General features: G+C 40.5%; 1 protein-coding gene across 5 annotated transcripts in view; it reads right to left on the reverse strand.

Annotated features, from left to right (window-relative positions):
• FUT8 (fucosyltransferase 8) overlaps positions 1-19,762 on the reverse strand; it is a 357,961-nt gene that overhangs the window by 295,221 nt on the left and 42,978 nt on the right. For 4 of the 5 annotated variants that reach the window (XM_030930692.1, XM_030930688.1, XM_030930686.1 and 1 more), the window contains exon 2: positions 733-830. The exons of the other annotated variant lie outside the window; for it this stretch is intronic. The gene's annotated coding sequence lies outside the window, so the exon portion shown is untranslated. The remainder of the gene's footprint in view (positions 1-732; positions 831-19,762) is intronic. 5 annotated transcript variants of the gene reach the window in all.

Consider the following 19,762-nt stretch of genomic DNA (forward strand, 5'->3'; position numbering starts at 1 on the left):
TCGGCAATAAAAAAAGAACAAACTACTGATACACAACTACTGATGCACACAGCAACATGAATAAACCTCAAATATATTATTCTAAGTGAAAGAAGCCAGGATTTAAAAACTACATATTAGATGATTCCAATTAAATGACATATTGGAAAAGGCAAACTATAGGGATAGAAAGAGATTAGCGATTGCTAGGGATTGAGGTATAAGGAGAGGTCAACTACAAATGGGCAACACGAGCAAATTTGAAAGGTTTGGAAAATGGTTTAATTGTGGTGACATATATTTGTCAAAATTAATAGACTGAACGCTAAAAATAAATAAAAATGTTAATGTAGGACTGAAATCTGGACAAGAATACCTTTAAAAGTCAGCTACTAAAAATGTCAGAAATGTTTAAGATGAGTTGCTTATTTTTAGCACCAAAAATTGCCACACAACGATGCCAAAAGTTAATGTATCACGTTCAACCACAACTTTTTATCCAGCCCCATAATTTAAAGTACGAAACTATTTAAAAGGAAATAAAATATTTTTCAATGTATGCAGTGAATATTGTACACAGTAGGCAGTAAGAAAATGTTTCTTAACTAATACACAATTCAACAGAGTTTAGACTGACTTGGCCTTTCTACTTTACTGGTATGTAACATGTCGCTTTAACCACAAAATTATCTATTTCTCAAAATATTAACATATAATTAGAAAAGGGAAGTGCTGTCCACAAAATACACTAACCTGAATTTGTCCAGTTAATCAACAAAGGCAGTAAGTCACTTTATCTTGAACAAAAAGACCATTAGGGTCATCGATATCCTCTGAGCGAAAGCAGCAACCTGGAACAAAATAAAAATATATGAAATTCAGCCCTTGACTCAATCTTCAGTTAGCATTATTATATATATTTTTAAATCCCTTTAACTTTTCCTTACATAGCCAGTCACAATGAGAGGTGACAAACGTGCTAGCAGCCCTCACTCTCAGCGCCTCCTCAGTCTCGGTGTCCACGCTGACGGCACCTGAGGAACCCTTCAGCCTGCCACCACACCGTGGGAGCCCCTCTGGGCTGGCTGAGGCCAGAGCCTCCTCCCTCTGCTTGGAGGGGGAGGTGGGGCGGGAACCAGGGCTGCATGTGGCGCTCGCGGGCAAGTGCAAGTTACAGCCGGCACCGGCGCGGGCATGGGTTCAGCCAGCCAGCACATGGAGCAGCCAGCTGGCGATGCCAGCCCAGAGCAGTGGGGGGCTTAGCACCCGGGCCAACAGCTGTGGAGGTTGCGCCGGGACCCCAGCAGTGCCGCCCGCCAGTGCTGCACTCAAATTCTCTGCACTCAAATTCTCACGGGGCCCTAGCTGCCTCCCCCTGGGGCAGGGCTTGGGACCTGTAGCCCACCACGTCTGAGCTCCCCACCTGTGGCCAGAGCCTCCCTGACAGGCGCTGTCCCCTGCTCCGTGGTGCCCGGTCCCATCACAGCCCAAGGGCTGAGGAATGCAGGCGCAGCTCAGGACTGGTGGGCAGCTCCGCCTGCAGCTCCGCTGCAGGATCCACTAGGTGATGCCAGCTGGGCTCCTGAGCCAGATGGGGACTTGGAGAACTTTTATATCTAGCTGGAGGATTGTGTGTGCACTAATCAGCACTCTGTATCTAGCTAATCTGGTGGGGACTTGGAGAACTTTTATGTCTAGCTAAGGGATCATAAACGCACCAACCAGCACTGTGTCTAGCTCAGGGTTTGTAAATACACCAATCAGTACTCTGTGTCTGTCTAGTTCAAGGTTTGTAAACACACTAATTGGTACTCTGTAACTAGCTAACTCTGTATCTAGCTAACCTAGTGGGGACTTGGAGAACTTTTCCCTCTAGCACTCTGTGTCTAGCTCAAGGATTGTAAACGCACCAATCAGCACTCTGTCAAAATGGACCAATCAGCACTCTGTAAAATGGACCAATCAGCAGGATGTGGGTGGGGTCAGATAAGGGAATAAAAGCAGGATGCCCCAGTCAGCGGCAACCGCTAGGGTCCCCTTCTGCACTGTAGCAGCTTTGTTCTTTCTCTCTTTGCAATAAATCTTGCTGCTGCTCACTCTTTGGGTTCATGCTGCCTTTATGAGCTATAACACTCTCCACGAAGGTCTGCAGCTTCACTCCTGAAGCCAATGAGACCACAAACCCACTGGGAAGAATGAACAACTCCAGACGCGCTGCCTTTAAGAGCTGTAACATTCACCATGAAGGTCTGCAGCTTCACTCCTGACAGTGAGATCACGAACCCACCAGAAGAAGAAGGTCCAGACACATCTGAACGTCTGGAGGAACAAACTCCGGACACACCATCTTCAAGAACTGTAACACACCGCGAGGGTACGCGGCTTCATTCTTGAAGTCAGTGAGACCAAGAACCCACCAATTCCAGAAACAATAACATGCAAATTCACTTATTTTGTACATTGACTTATTCTGTAAGTAGCCCTTTCCAAATGTCAACAAAAAATGGGTTTTTGTTTTGCAAATTATACCCAAACTCAGTAACACTCAGTGGCTTAATTTGCTTCATAGTTCAACTTAAAATAAGTTAGCGCTCATGTAACTTGCTTTGTGAATATAAAATTCTTTAACTTTGTCTATCTTTTAACATAAAAGGCATTCAGAAGTATACCTCTTTTCAGACCAAAGCTCAAAATCTTTTGTATTTCTCCTCGATTTTGTATGACACCTCAATTAGCTCTATAACCCAGTTTCTTACTATCTTCTACACAAACTTCTACTAAAGCCAATTTAATTTTGCTTTCTTTCCATGGAACAATCTGTTTACTCTCAGCTGTCGCCCTGCAATACACCATTCCTTTTTTTAAAAAACAGGGATTTTTTTCTCCTTTATCAATCAATGCATATCCATCAGCTTTCTCAAAATCCATCCCCTCTATACCTCCCTAAGAGCTGACATAATCATTCTATACTTCATTAATCTTCGCTAGAATATTTTGCTACCTTATACATGCACCATCTCATGCAGTCTTTTGATCAGGGACCCTTCTCCTACTTCATTTGTTGCTGCCTCTCCCTCATCCAGTATCATGTTTGGCACACAGTTAGTAATCAATATGATTAACTGAAAAGTGAAATGGCCTTAATAAAGATTCACACATCAAATGTTCACTGAGTGTGTAGTATGTGCAGGTCACCAAGTACAAAAACCCAAGAACAGTACAAAGACACAATACATTCTATAGAAATGTGTCTTTCTGCCAGTCGCTTTACTCTTACGTCAACAACATGGATTTTTCTCTGATTGACATTATTAATTGTGAGAAGCAGTTTTTCTCCAATGACATCAAAGTCTACTGAAAACAATTTTAGGCAATTACAACTAATATAAAAGCAATATCACTAACTTAAACTCCTCCCACCACGAAGGTAATACAACTATTTTCTTTTTTTAAAGATTTTAAAATGTATTTTGTTTCACTTTATTGTAAAGACTGGGTCTCGCTATGTTGCCCAGGCTGGTATCAAACTCCCGGGCTCAAGTAATCCTCCTGCCTCAGCCTCCCAAAATGCTGGAATTGCAAACATGAGCCACCCTGGAGTGCAAAAACCCAAGAATAATAATGCTTTATTACTTACATTATCTCACAGATCTATTTGAAGAAGACATAGTCAACTACTCCCAAAGCCCATAAACACACAATTACTAAATAGCCATTAAGTCTAAAATCAGCAAAGGTCTATTGTAATTCTTTCCTGTAACTTCACCCAAAAGTCTTTGCCAAACTCCACAATAATCCAATAGTATGAAATGTATGCCTCCAGCCATTATGGAATAACTGGTAACAGATTTACCCTCAGATGGTAAGCAACTGCAAAACCACACAAAAATACATGACCGTTTCCAGACAGTGAACAACGATTAGTATAGATCTGTGTTCCCTGAAACAAGAAAACAAACTAGATAAGGCCTATGACCACACTGGCTTTCTGCATAGAGACATGTTCTAGATACCCCTGCCAACAGGGAAATTCAAAGCAGAATACAGCAGTTTTGCTAACTTGCAAAGAACGGAGTTTGGAACAGTGGAGGTGGCAAGAATTACTAGAATAATATACTAGAAAGGAGAAACTTAAGCAGAAAAAAGCTACAGATAAGTACATTGGGGTCTACTTGAGTCGTCAACTAAATACTAATCTACACATGCTTAGGGTGAAATTCCATAAAGTCAGACAAAAACATCTGCCAGGAGGTAAAATATGAACGACTCTGGGTTGACACTGAGCTCGGAGACAGATTATCTGAGTTCCATCCAGCCACAGTAGAGATATCTCTTTACACTCTAGGCAATAGGTACAGACCTCAGGAGGGCTAAATTTATCCTAGAATAAAGATTACTCTATAATGATCCCAACAGAGCTTAAAAACAGGTCTTGAATGGACAATATGATCCTCAGTTTAACATCTGTAACCAACAGCCAGAATGGAAAAGTCTCATAATTCATGAAGCATAAAGTATTCAGAAGGGTTTTGCCTCAATAGTCGGGAAAATTAAATTAAGTGGTTACACTTAACAAAGATTAAAAGCAATAACTAAAAGTTAAAAAACACTTTCAAAGAACTTCAATACAGACCAGGAAAATGTTCAAAAAATATCTACAGGCACCGGGGCTGGTGGTACGCACCTGCAGTCCCAGCTACTCTGGAGGCTGCAACAGGAGGATCACTTGAGCCCAAGAGTTGAATACTGCCATGGGCTATGATCAGGCTACTACTGCACTATTGCCCAGGCAACAGAGCAAGACTCCATCTCTTAAAAAAAAAAAAAAAAGAACATAGGAATATAAAAATGTCCAGCACCCAACAAGGTACAACTTACAATGTTTTATTTTACATGCCTGATACGCACCAATTAATTAACAAGCAGGTTAAAAAAATTAAGGCAAGAAAATAGAGCCAGAAGGAGAGCTATCAATCAATCAATCAAAACCAACCCAGGAATGACAGGGTTGGTAGAATTAGGAGACTAGGACATTAAAAGTTATTATATATCTGTTCCATGTGTACTAAAAGCCAGAAGAAAGGTTAAGTATATTAAGTAAAGACACAGAACAAAAAAGACCCAAGTTGAACATCTAGAAATAAAAAGTAGAAGGCTGGAGGTCCTCTACCTGACACACCTGTTGAATTATGAAGTTTTTTTGTCTGATGGATTCAGGCCCTATTCCTAGCCACGTGTGAGCTGAGTATTGTATTTACTCCCTTCAATTCATTTTCGGTGGTTCTTCCGCAGCTTCCTGTAGTTTCCTTACAGGCATGTATTGATCACTAGTCAACTGAATTCTTGAAAAGAATTTCTACAGATCTGTGAAGTTCTGTCTCTTGCAGCTTTCTCCTCTCTGGCACTCTACCTTGTGAACTCTAGCTGCCTTGGCCCCCCAATCTCCCAGCTAGCTCCACCTCTTCAATACAGAGAAATCTCTAGGCTCCTTCTGGGTTCCACTGCTTTGTTCCACCCCTAGAAACTCTCTCTAGGTGGGAGCTAGAGCAACTGCATGATCTCGCCTAATTTGTTTCCCATCCCTTGGGGATCAATGTCTTTTGCTGCTTGATGGCAAATGTCTTGAGAACTGTTGTTTCATTATTTTGCCCCATTCTTTAGTTGTCTTAGGTGAAAAGACCATCCCTGTTAGTCCATCTTATCTGGAAACACTGTATTTTAAAGGAGGACTATGAACTAAATTAACTTTGTGACAGCACTAAATGCTGAAATTTTCTAAATATTAGACGTATTCAATAAATATCACTTATATGTCAATATGTTATCCTAAAGCAAAGAAGCATAAATAGGATCTAAGAATGAGAAGGAACTCATATGAAAACAAAATATTACCACAGGAGAAACAAAGTATTTAAGAAATGCATATTATTGACAGGAATGGGGGACAGAGAAATTCTAGGTAGAAAATGGCAGGTCCCCAGTAAAACCTCACCCTCAAGTCAAAAAGTCTAAAACCGTGGCCTAAAGTGAGAATTTATATCCCTGTTTTCCGGCTCAAATGTTGCCTTTTCCTAAACCACCCACAGCCCTGCCCCATCCCAGCCTGTGCCTATGAAAACTCCAGACTCAGCTGGTAGACAAGACCATAGCTGGACATCGGAGAGAGGCGGCTTGACTTCAGAAGGACAGCTTGATGGCATTACTACACAGAAGAATCTGGCCGGAGATGGTTGAACTTCCCAGGGGAAGATTACCTACCCATCCTGTCCCCTTTCTTCCATTTCCGCTGAGAGCCACTTTTATGTGCAATAAAATCCCCTGCATTTACCATCCTTCAATTCATTCATGCAACCCCATTTTTCCTGGGCACCAGACAAGAGCTTAGGAGCCACAAGTGTGGATACAAAAGGCTTTCACACTGGCCCTTTGCCCTCACTGGCAAAGGGCAGCCACCTCACACAAAAAAGCAAAGGGTCCAGTAAGCTGTTAACACTTAAGCTGTCCACGGACAGCAGAGCTAAAAGAGCACTGTAACATACCCTCTGGGGCTTCAATAGTCACAGTTACCCACTTCTGGACACTGCTGTGGGGCCTGCACAGAGTTCACTCCTGCTGTAGCTAAAGCATCTGGCCAGTTCTGGCACCCACTGATACGCACACTCCCTCCTACAAGGGGTAGAACACAGTGGGTTTGAGTGAGTGGAGGTTGAGCCCTCTGACGCCAAAGTGGCCAGTTGGTTCCAGCACTCATTCACTCCAATTCCCACACCCGTTCACTTGCGCGCTCCCTTCCACAAAGAGTTAAGAGTGGTGGGCTGGGGCCGGGCACGGTAGCTCACGCCTGTAATCCCAGCATTTCAGGAGGCCAAGGTGGGTGGATCACGAAGTCAGGAGATCAAGACCATTCTGGCTAACATGGTGAAACCTCGTCTCTACTAAAAATACAAAATATTAGCTGGGCGTGGTGGCAGGCCCCTGTAGTCCCAGCTACTCGGGAGGCTGAGGCAGGAGAATGGCATGAACTCAGGAGGCGGAGCTTGCAGTGAGCTTGCAGTGAGTGCCACTGCACTCCAGTCTGGGCAACAGAGACTTTGTCTCAAAAAAAAAAAAAAAAAAAAAAAACTGGTGGGCTGGGTAAAGGAGGCACCCCTGTTGCGAGTCCCACAAAGGAGTCAGGGAAATATCCTGCTTCATTATGTAATAGAAAAAAATGATCAACCAAGAAAGTTTACTTTCATGATAGCTGAATATCAACAGCATCCAAAGAATAAACAATATCCAGTAATCAGCAATAAAAACCCAATGTAAGAAAAACCCCATTTTAGAAAAGATATAAACTGAAAGATTTCTCTGAGAAAAAATAAATAGGCCGGGCGCAGTGGCTCAAGCCTGTAATCCCAGCACTTTGGGAGGCCGAGACGGGTGGATCATGAGGTCAGGAGATCGAGACCATCCTGGTCTACACGGTGAAACCCCGTCTCTACTAAAAAATACAAAAAACTAGCCGGGCGACGAGGCGGGCGCCTGTAGTCCCAGCTACTCGGGAGGCTGAGGCAGGAGAATGACGTAAACCCGGGAGGCGGAGCTTGCGGTGAGCCGAGATCGCGCCACTGCACTCCAGCCTGGGCGACAGAGCTAGACTCTGTCTCAAAAAAAAATAAAATAAAATAAATAAATAAATAAATAAATAAATAAATAAATAAATATACCTGAAAAGATACAACCAAGAGTGCAGCACATAACATAGCCACGTCAAATATATGGAAGAAATTATTCACTTAAGAAGAAATGTTATACTTGCTTATCATTAGTGGCACTAGAATTCAGTCGAACATTACAAGATTTGCTGTAGACTGTACATGAACATAATAAAGGAAGAGAAGCAAAACAATAAGTAGAAGTCTTCAGGAGAAACAGAATACCTATATAATAAATAAACATCTTATGTTATCTCCATGATGGAAAAAAGAAAGCATAGAGAAGGAAAAATCTGATTTTAAAATAAAGAAGTACAAAAAAAGAGGCTAGGAATCACAGATTTTATTTTCAATCTGTAATGTTGAACAGAGTCAGTCATTTTTACCCACACTGTTAGGAAAAAAGAAGACTGTAAGCTAAACTGAACATACCCTAGGTGAGGAAAGAAAAACAGTAAATGGCCCATTGAGTCTCATCTTCAAAGAAATACATCTTGTTCTACAAAAGGAAACCACACACACGTGCATACAAATACACACAAAATCACTTATGAAATGAAGAAGAAAACCAAAGTCATGGGAAAACATGTTTAACAGATGACAAAAACAAACTTTCATCAGTGGTGAAATTAGTCACTTTTAAGAAAAAGAGGAAAGTACTGTGTTGATAATAAAAGGGCTATTTACCCATAAAAAGTGAAAGCTATAAACATGTTTAAAAAGCTAAGTATGACTCAGGCACTACTGAGTCTCGTAACACTGGTTGTCCTAAGGTCATTCTAGGTTTCCCCAAAGCTGGACTTCAAACAGGGAGATGCTTCAACCAAGAAAGTGAGCTTTCCACAGTGAAATAGGGTAAGGTAGGGGTGAGGACAGCCTAGAAGAGGCTGCTCACCATGAAGAATTTTACTACTGAAAATTTATCAACCTAAATATAGTATGGGATATGCTGTTCACGGCTAAGGTAAAAAAGCAGTAAGGCAGGACCTCAATGTCTTCTAGCTATGGGCCAATGCTAAGAGAGAAAACACAAGAAGGATGAAAGCCTCAGAGGAGAAAAGCACACTGACAATGGTATATTGCTTCCTTTCCTTCTTTCCCTGTAGTGTTGATATTCTAAGTGACTCCAGTATATCAACGGAAGCTGCATTCTTTCTGTTTTGGCAAAAAGAAAAATAGTTAAGGTAGGTGATAAATACTAACAAAAACTAGAGACTTTAAAATGGATTCTAGGAATAAGTGACAAAAACAAAAAAGTCTGCTTTGTCCACTATCTCAACAAAAATGAATTCATCATTATAAGACTGTCAAACTCATATTTATTGGTTAGCAAATGTTTCCTATAATTATTCTGACAATTAACATTACTTTACAGTAAAATAAGTTATAACTAATTTATTCACTACTCCCCCTCCTTTGGTGAAGTTGTCTACATCATCAACATAAACTAGTATGAAATCAACTATATTAAATTTTGTCTAGTTTCTTACTAATTAAAAGGGTCTATTTATTTATTCATAATGGTCTAGGTAAATCTGTCCTAAATTTGTAAGGTCTATTTGACATTACAAAATCAATTCCCTTGTTTTCTTCCTCCTTCTCAAACCAGGCTAATATGCCAAAAATCACTAAAACAATTTAAGTGATTTCTGTCATCCTTAATTCATAAATTTATTCATATAAATAGCTGTGTAAAATCACCTAAAATAAAAAATAATCTGAAAATTATAAAGGAAAATTGTATCAGTATATATTACAATCAAGATGCTTTTATAGTCATTATCCTTTCAGTTAGTCTGAATTAAGAAGGCAAAATACCAAAATTTCTGTTACAATACCATCACTATTTCTAAATTCCCATGGGACACAGTTTGAATTTCTAAATCCTTTTCAACTTCCTATACATTGTAACTGGTTGTTTTTCCCACCCCATCCCCAAAAGATTGGGCACACCATGAGAACAGAGCCTGTGTCTATTCACCCTTATATCCCTTAGTGGTTTCTAGCACACTACATTAACACATATTATATTTAGTATTTTCTACTCACCAATATCCCTTCTACCTATCTCACAAGGATATTGCAACGATCAAATAGTACAATATTTACGAGAGTATTGTGCTTGAAATATTGTGCGGATATCAGATGTATTTTATTTCGTTATTGTCTATGATTATTCTAAATCTTAGCTGGCAAGTAGTGATATGCTATAGAGAATGAGAACAGAACAAACGATCCTCCTGATAAGCATGAGTTTGATGGTCGCTCCATTGCTTCCTTTATTCCGCCCCCCATTCTATAGGTTCTAGACCCACTTACTCATGACCAAAGCTTTCATCACCCTCTACCCACATCATCCCAGCACTCTTCACCACACCACAAACATCATCTGGTGTTTTTATGGTTTCTAGTACCAGCTGCACTTCCAGCTCCCAATCTCTAGTTCGTAACCATTGGATTTTTTTAGCTACTATCTCTAAGCTATTTATTAGTGGGTAAGACAAAGAGGTAGAATCAACAGGTCAGGGGTCTTATGACCTACCACTATCCCTGTTTTACTGAATAAATCATGTCTGTTTCTGTGCCTTTATAAAAACACCAATATAAATATGTCACACTGCTTTAGTTGCACTAATTTAGGTAGGATATGAGGAGCCCAGGATCTGGTTATCGTGCCTTTCAAGAACACATTCTGGCATTGAGAAACTAATCCTGAAACAGAAATGGAAGAGGCTTAGTACTAGTCCCAGCTCTAAACAGCAATTTACTATGTGATCTCGGAAATAACATATCATGTCCCTAGACTTCTAGATATTCTCCTATAATGAAGGAACTGGAATAAATTTTAAAGGTCTCCTCCAGGCCAGGCACGGTAGCTCAAGCCTGTAATCCCAGCACTTTGGGAGGCCGAGACGGGCGGATCACGAGGTCAGGAGATCGAGACCATCCTGGCTAACACGGTGAAACCCCGTCTCTACTACAAAATACAAAAAACTAGCCGGGCGAGGTGGCGGGCGCCTGTAGTCCCAGCTACTCGGGAGGCGGAGGCAGGAGAATGGCGTAAACCTGGGAGGCGGAGCTTGCAGTGAGCTGAGATCCGGCCACTGCACTCCAGCCCGGGCAACAGAGCGAGACTCCGTCTCAAAAAAAAAAAAAAAAAAAAAGGTCTCCTCCAGATCTAAAATTCTGAGACGAGAAGCCTACACTGCCACCTTCCAGGGGCCATTAGAATTTTTCAGCTTGTATTTCAATCGACCTTTACCACTTGCTACTAAACATGCCAAAAACATTCTAATAATTCAATCAGACAAGACACCATTTGAAAAAGTGGTATCTTACCTAGCTTTGAAAAAATGGTATCTTGTCTGGTTGAAGAAAAAGAATTTTTAGAAGAAAAAATTTTATATAATCTTTGTCAAAATATTCCTTTCCAATCCAAAAGTCCTTTTCCTTCATTATTATAAAATAAAGGTATTTTCCCATAACGCTTCAACATAAAATGTACAACGATTACACTGCACCTTGATTTACTGGAAACTAAAAAATACAGCTAATATTCACCAACAAACTCAAACAAAATTTACTTTCTTTTGGGTTTTTTTGTTTTGTTTTGTTTTTTTGAGACAGTCTCCTTCACTGTCACCCAGGCTGCAGTGCAGTGTGGGACATCAGCCCTCTGCAACCTCTGCCTCCCAGGAGCAAGTGACTCTTCTGCCTCAGCCTCCCAAGTAGCTGGCATTACAGACATGCACCACCATGCCTGGCTAATTTTTTGTATTTTTAGTAGAGACCAGATTTCACCATGTTGGTCAGGCTGGTCTTGAACTCCTGACCTCAAGTGATCCAGCCACCTTGGCCTCCCAAAATGCTGGGATTACAGGCAAGAACCACCATGCTCAGTGCAAAATTTACTTTCTAACACCGGTCCAGGACACCTACAGCACTTTATATTTAATATTTTTCTTAATTTAAAAATGGTTTTAGATTAACAGAAAAGTTGCAGATGGTACAGACAGTTTCTATATACCGTGTACCAAGATTCCCCTATTGTTAAAACCTCACACTGCCCTGGTACATTTGTCACAATTAACAAAACAATGTTATTATTCATTAAACTCCATAATTTATTCAAATAAATATACTAAACATCCAAAAATAATCTCCAGCCAGGTGCAGTGGTGTTCACACCTGCAATCCCAGCACTTTGGGAGGTCAAGGAAGGGGGACTGCTTGAGCCCAGGAGTTTGAGACCAGCCTGGGCCATGCAGGGAGACTCTATATCGACAAAAATTTAAAAATTAGCCGGTCATGGTGGCAGATATCTGTGGTCCCAACTACTCGGAAGGCTGAGGTGGGAGGATTGCTTGAGCCTGTGAGGTTAAGGCTGCAGTGAGCGAAGATTTCACCCCCGCAGTGAGCCAAAATTGCACCACTGCACTCCAACAGAGCGAGACTCTGTCTCCCCACAAAAAAAAAAAAAATTCCAAAACAAAAAGCAAAACTTTTTTTAAAAAAGATGAGTACAACACAATGAAAGATATAGAAATAGAATATATGCAGAAGATATAATAATTGTCTGAAGATTAAGCATATCAATGTCAATAATAAATTCAAAGAGCTTAACTCTTCTATTGAAACAAGACTTTCAGATTGGTTCAGAAAGTAAAACCAATAGTATGCTATATACAAGGGCATACACCTAAAACAAAGTAATTAAGAAATATAAAAGGGAAAAAAGAAGAACAAAGGTATAACAGGCAAATATGGCCAGGTACGGTGGTTCACGCCTGTAATTGCGACATTTTGGGAGGCCAAGGCGGGCAGATCACTTCAGGTCAGGAGTTTGAGACCATCCTGGCCAACACGGTGAAACCCTGTCTCTACCAAAAATACAAAACTTAACTGGGTGTGGTGGTGAGCACCTGTAACCCCAGCTACTCGGAAGACTGAGGCAGGACAATCACTTGAACCTGGGAGGCAGAGGTTGCAGTGAGCCAAGATCGCAACATTGCACTTCGGCCTGGGAGACACAACAACAATCCGTCTCAAAAAAAAAAGAAAACAAGAAAATACGATCAAAAAGAAAACACGGGTTATGATCTTAATACCTCACAATGTAAAATTCAGGCCAAAAAGCATCTAACAAGACAAAGGAGGACACTTCTTTATGCTGAAGGCCAAATTAACAATGAGGAAGAAAATTCAGTTATGAATATCTATTAACCAAAGAGCATGGGCACAACCTTGCAAAGCAAAAATCTATAGTAGATGCATGGAGAAATTAATGGAAACAGAATAACAGCAGGTAAAGCAATAGACAACCTAAGTAACACAATCAATAAGGTAGATTTTACTATATTGTATTTATTATATTGAGTTTTATATTCTGATAGAGAATACAACCCCATTTCAAGTAGACACAGACTAATTCACAAAAATTGGCCATATATAAGGTCATAAATCTCAATAAGTTCAAAAGTAGAAATAACACAAACTACCTATGAATACACACACAATGCAATGCATCCAGAACTGTAAGAAAATAAATTTCTGTTGTTTAATATCATCCAATCTGTTGTATTTTGTTATGGAAGACTAATACAATTACAGACCAATATCTTCCATGAACAAACATACAAAAATACTTTAACAAAATATCAGCTAATAATATTATAATATAATAAAATCTGGCAATATAGTAGTTCCCCCTTATTCACAGGGGTCCAAGACCCCCAGTGAATGCCCGAAACTGCAGATACTTCCAAACTCTATACACTATGTTTTGTTTCGTTTTGTTTTTTTGAGACGGAGTTTTGCTCTTGTTGCCCAGACTGGAGTGCAACGGTGCGATCTTGGTTCACTACAACCTCCCCTCCCGGGTTCAAGCGATTCTCCTGCCTCAGCCTCCTGAGTAGCTGGGATTACAGGAGTACGCCACCACGCCTGAATAATTTTTGTATTTTTAGTAGAAACGCGGTTTCACCATGTTAGCCCGGCTGGTCTCGAACTCCTGATGTCAGGTGATCCACTTGCCTCAGCCTCCCAAAGTGCTGGGATTATAGGCAAGAGTCACCACACCCAGCCCACCAAGTTTTTTTCTATACATACACACTGTACAACATGGATACAATGGACAAAGGGATAATTCAATCCTGGGCAGGGCGGCACGAAATTTCATCATGCTACTCAGAATAGAGTGAAATTTAAATTTAAAATGTATGAATGGTTTATTTCTGAAATTTTCCATGTCATATTTTCAGACTTCAGCTGATCACAGGTAACTAAAACCATGGAAAGCAAAACTGCACATGAGAAGAGACTACTATATTAAGCATTTATCCTGGCTTTTTAGAAGGAGCTGTAATATACTCTCAATTGACAAGGAAAAGCTACTTATTACAGAAGAATAATAAATACTGAAGAAAATATTACAATTTTTAAAATCATCATTTTGTAACTCCCAATTAATTAATTCAAGCAAGTATCATCAATGAATGTTCAAAACATTACGTAAAGGATAGTTAGGGAACAGGCTTTTAGGAGAGTGTCAAAGTAGCCTCCCATAATTTTATTTGCTAAATTGCAAAGAGATAAATGTTCCTTTACAATGGAGAGATCTAGTGGGTCACCATAGTAACCAAGTTATCAAACTTAACATCCCCACCAGTGGAGAAATGACTATGTGCTTTGTAATACCACAGTATCATCTACAAAGTGTCTTGCCCAAAACTGTTTAATGCAAATGAAGCAAGCCTACCTTCCATCTACAAGTATATAAGAAACAGAAAAACCACAAGAAAATAAATCCAGAATGTGTGATATTATATGAAACAATCAGCCTGGTCTCTTCGAAAAATAAATCTCATGAGTTACAAAAATTAGGGTGACTTCTCCAGGGCACAATAAACTGAAGATCCTTAACGTCCAAATGCAATGTATGAGACTTGATCAGATCCTGTTTGAAAAATACACATTTAAAAGATGTTCAGGGAGGCTGGGTGGCTCACGCCTGTAATCCCCACATTTTGAAAGGCCAAGACGGATGGATCACCTGAGGTCAGGAGTTTGAGACCAGCCTGGCTGACATTGCAAAACCCTGTCTCTACTAAAAATATCAAACCTAGCTGGGCGTGATGGCACGCGCCTATAATCCCAGCTACTCAGGAGGCTGAGGCAGGAGAATCACTTGAACCTGGGAAGCAGAGGTTGTGGTGAGCCAAGGTCATGCCACTGCACTCCAGCCTTGGCAACAGAGCAAGACTCTGTGTCAAAAAATATAAATAAATAAATATATAAATATATATAAAAAGATGTTCAGGGATAACTAAAGAAATCTGAATTACTGTTCAATGATATTAGGAAATTATTACTTTTCTTAGCTGTGATGATGATATCCTGGTTACAAAAGAATGTCCTATTTTCAAGTGATGTATGCTGGAGTATTAAGAAATGAATCACATTTTCGACTTTTTTCAAATAGTTCAGCAAAAAAAAGTGTGACATGTATATACAAAGAGACAGACATAAAGACAATAAAGTGGCTGGGTGCCATGGCTCATGACTGTAATCCCAGCATTTGAGAGGCCAAGGTGGGTGGATCACTTGAGGTCAAGAGTTCGAGACCAGCCTGACCAACATGGTGAAACCCCATCTCTACTAAATACAAAAAATAAGTCAGGCGTGGTGGTGCATGTCTGTAATCCCAGCTACTTGGGAAGCTGAGGCAGAAAAATCACTTGAACCCGGAGTCGGAGGTTGTAGTGAGCCGAGATTGCGCAATTGCACTCCAGCCTGGGCAACAAGAGCAAAACTCCATCGAGAAGAGGAGAGAGCAGAGAGAGAAGAGAGGAGAGAAAAGACCTTGGTACACAGTTACTACTCTTTCCATTTTTCTTTCAGAGGAGGGGAGGGGAGGGGAGGGAAGGAGGAGGAGGAGGGAGAAGAGACAAGTGGGTATACAGTTACTACTCTTTCCATTTTTCTTTCCTCATTTCATCCTGGTCTGAAAAATAATGTCCTTATTTTATAGTTGAGAAAACTGAGGATCAGTGAGATAAGTAACTTCTCTCACATAGTTCAATGTCAAAACCAAGACCAAGATCCAAATCCACTGCGCTACAGCCTGGGCAACAAAGCAAGACCACATCTTAAAAGGAAAAAACAAAATCTCCTATCTTTAATTCATAGCTCTGGGTTTTCTTTATGCCATGAAGTTACTGGCCAATCTTACACAAATTATCTTATAAAACAAGCACCCTCAGGAAGAAAGGTTAAACTGAGGAAAGAAATAACAAAGTTAGTTCAAATAATTAGGAAAAAAGTTTTTAAGCCTATATAATATACAGTAAGAAAATATCCTCTAGATATATTTCAGTTTTTTGGTTTTTCGGGTTTTTTTGAGACAGAGTCTCACTGTCACCCAGGCGAGAGTGTAGTGGCATGAACACAGCTCACTGCAACTTTTAACTCCTGGGCTCAAGTGATCCTCCCACCTCAGCCTCCAGAGGACTTAGGACTACAGGCGCATGTCACCACACCAATTTTTTAATTTTTGGTGGAGACAGGATCTTACTCTACTGTCCTAGCTAGAATACTGTGGCGTGGTCATGGTTCACTGCAACCTCAAATTACTGGCCCCAAGTGATCCTTCCATCCTGGCCTCCCAAAGTGCTGGGATTATAGGCATGAGCTAACTGAGCCCAGTACAGTCGTTCTTAAAAGCGTTGAAAAATCATTTTATAACCAAGTATATATTCCATTTATACAATCTTTTTAAGTAGAATATATACCAATGAATGCCACCGCTTCTTTGATTTGCAAACAGAATATCAAAGTAAAGTCCTTAAGGTTGAAGTTACTTCTAATTGCTAACCAATTTTCCTTTTGTAGGACCCAGATACTCAATCTCACATATACTGTTTTTAAGTTGATTTCAAGTTGTTGTTGCCTATGATAAAATAAGAGATATGTAAGTCATATTCTACTAAAAATATCCTGGATTATATGTGAATCATAACTTTGCCATTCAATTTTTATTATACCCTGAACTTTAACCCCACCAAGTCAGAAATAATAAAACTAAAGTTCATCTTGGGAGAGGGGAGAGACAGCTAAGATGATACTCATTTCTCCCCCTTTCTTAATCAGCCCTCAAACTAAATGATCAAACACAGTGTTCCCCAATATTTTTGGCACTAGGGACCAGATTCATGGAAGACAATTTTTCCACAGACCTGGGGGTTGAATCCAAGCACATTCCATTTATTGTATACTTTATTTTTTATTATTACATTGTAATATGTAATGAAATAATTTTACAACTCACCATAATGGAGAATCAGTGGGAGCCCTGAGCTTATTTTCCTGCAACTAGATGGTCCCATCTGGGGATGACAGGAGACAGTAACACATCATCAGACTTTTAGATTCTCATAAGGAGTGCACAATCTAGATCCCTTGCATGTATGTTTCACAACACGGTTCATGTTCCTATGAGAATCTAATGCCATCATTGATAACAGGAGGCAGAGCTTGGGCAGTAATGTGAGCAATGGGGAGCGACTGTAAATACAGATGAAGCTATGCTTGTTCACCCACTGCTCACTTCCTGCTGTACAGCTCAGTTCCTAACAGGCCACGGACTGTGATACCAGAATTAGGGACCCCGATCTAACAGATACTATTAAAATTCTACTGTTGGTGAAACATACAACGTCCTTTATTTTTACTTTTCCCAAACTGGCAAAACACTCTTTCTTAAAGCTAATTCACAAAATGTTCAAATGCAAAAGAAGAAAAAAAGGTTAAAATTCCAAGAGTTGCTAAAACAGTTTCTACTGAATGACAGCTTAAGATTATAGACAATATTCTATTTTTGTGATGATGTTCCTCTCTGACTCATGATCCAAATTAATAAATTCTCTATCTTCTTTACCCTACACTACCACAAACTTTGAAAACAATACCACCACATCAACTAAAAAGACATTCGTACCATTTCTCATTTATTTCCTTTCAGGCTAAGCAATTCATTCAATTTTTATAATTTTAAGTTGTTTCTTTTAAAAGACTAAAATGCGCTTGTATCACGTCTTTGTCAGGGCAAATCTCAGGTGAGACAAAAAGATTTAATTCATGAAATTAGCTACAATTCAATATTGTAAGAGATGCTTACCTTGGATGCTAAGACCACATTCAGGGTTCATGGTCTGGGGAGACCACAATAAAAATCTTAACCATGATTCTTCTAGTGCCTCAATATACTCAAAGGTCAAAGAATTTTTACTAAATGTGCTTTATGGAAAAAAAAAAAAAAAAAAGTATGGTTCTTAAGTGTGTCTCAGAGCAGAAGACCAGTCAATTCTTGAAAGAAGGAACAGGAGGAATTTATCCTTTAAAATAAGTACTTTCTAAAGAAGCCCACATACACTTCCTTTGCCCTTGCTTAGTCAGAGTCCCATAAGATACGCACTTAAAACCAAATGATAATTCAAACCCAAAAACTAAAACTCTTTTAGATAAGGGACAGAACACCTATGGGAAGTGGGTTTACAACCCAGTTAACAATGGTCTTACAAGCACACACTGGTTAAGTCTACCAGGCAGTATGACCTTAAGTTTGTGCTATAACTTCCTAAACCATGATTTGATCTCAGATTCCTAAAATAACATAATAGTAATTTTCCAGAGGTGATGTCACCAAGATGGCAAAGTAAGACATACCAGCCTTCATTTCTCCATTAAAAAAAAAGAGAGAGAGAACTATCCACACAAACCAAATAGCCCAGAGAGAACTTACCGGCCCATTAAAGAATCTACAGAAACACAACGGAGCAACAAAACAGAGACATAGAAAGGATCACTGGTAAGTTCAACACATCTGAGATGCCATGAGATAGCTAGGAACAAAGAAGAAAGGCAGAGGCTACTGGTGTAAGACACATGGCAGGAACCACTGTGGTTCTCAGTGGGATACTCTGCAGAGGACACTAGCATGTCTTGCAACTGAGGAACCAACAGCCATTTCCACTTGGGAAGACAAAAAGGTGGTTGGTTACACACCTCACCTCACCCAAGAAGGGGCCAAAGTTGAGCCACTTCACAAAAGAAGCCACCACTTTTCCCAACCCCTGTACATGCCCCGAACTCAGAAACACAGCTTCCTCATAAAAATCCACAATCCAGGCCGGGCGCGGTGGCTCAAGCCTGTAATCCCAGCACTTTGGGAGGCCGAGGCGGGTGGATCACGAGGCCAGGAGATCGAGGCCCTCCTGGCTAACACAGTGAAACCCCGTCTCTGCTAAAAATACAAAAAACTAGCCGGGTGCGGTGGCGGGCGCCTGTAGTCCCAGCTACTCGGAGGCTGAGGCGGGAGAATGGCGAGAACCCGGAAGGCGGAGCTTGCAGTGAGCCAAGATCGCGCCACTGCACTCCAGCCTGGGCGACACAGCGAGAATCCCTCTCAAAAAAAAAAAAAAATCCACAATCCAGACCCAGGTTCTGTGGCTGCAATGTGACCACCCACATCTCTAACACTCATACTATTGCCATAGCAAGGTGGTTCACACTGTGGAACCCTAGAGCCAAGCTCTCACTGCAAGTGCCCATGCTCTACACACCAGCCCAGCTGCCATAAAGAACTAAGCCCTGCCAGCTCAGAGCTCTACTAACTCTGAGCAAGCCTATGCTCCTGTTCTTTGCTCCCCAGGTGAATTACAAGCATACAAGCATCTACATCTCGCACAGTGTTACTAACACAGGAGCAGGGGTACCTGCAACCCAGGCAACGGTGTCTTACTGCTCCAGATCCCAGAGCCACAGACCCTTCACTCACACTTGTGCTTCAGGCCTCAGCTCCATGACTGATCCATTAAATATAAGGCAATAAGAAACATGAAAAACCAAAGAGACTGTATTAGTCCGTTTTCACCCTGCTACAAAGATCCTACCTGAGACTGGGTAATTTATAAAGGAAAGAGGTTTAATTGACTTACAGTTCCTCATGGCTGGGGAGGCTTCAGGGAACTTACAATCGTGGCAGAAGGCAAAGAGGAAGCAAGGCACATCTTCATAAGGCAGAAGGAGAG

This window comes from Rhinopithecus roxellana, chromosome 5 (assembly GCF_007565055.1).
Source record: "Rhinopithecus roxellana isolate Shanxi Qingling chromosome 5, ASM756505v1, whole genome shotgun sequence".
NCBI classification, from domain to species: Eukaryota; Metazoa; Chordata; class Mammalia; order Primates; family Cercopithecidae; genus Rhinopithecus; species Rhinopithecus roxellana.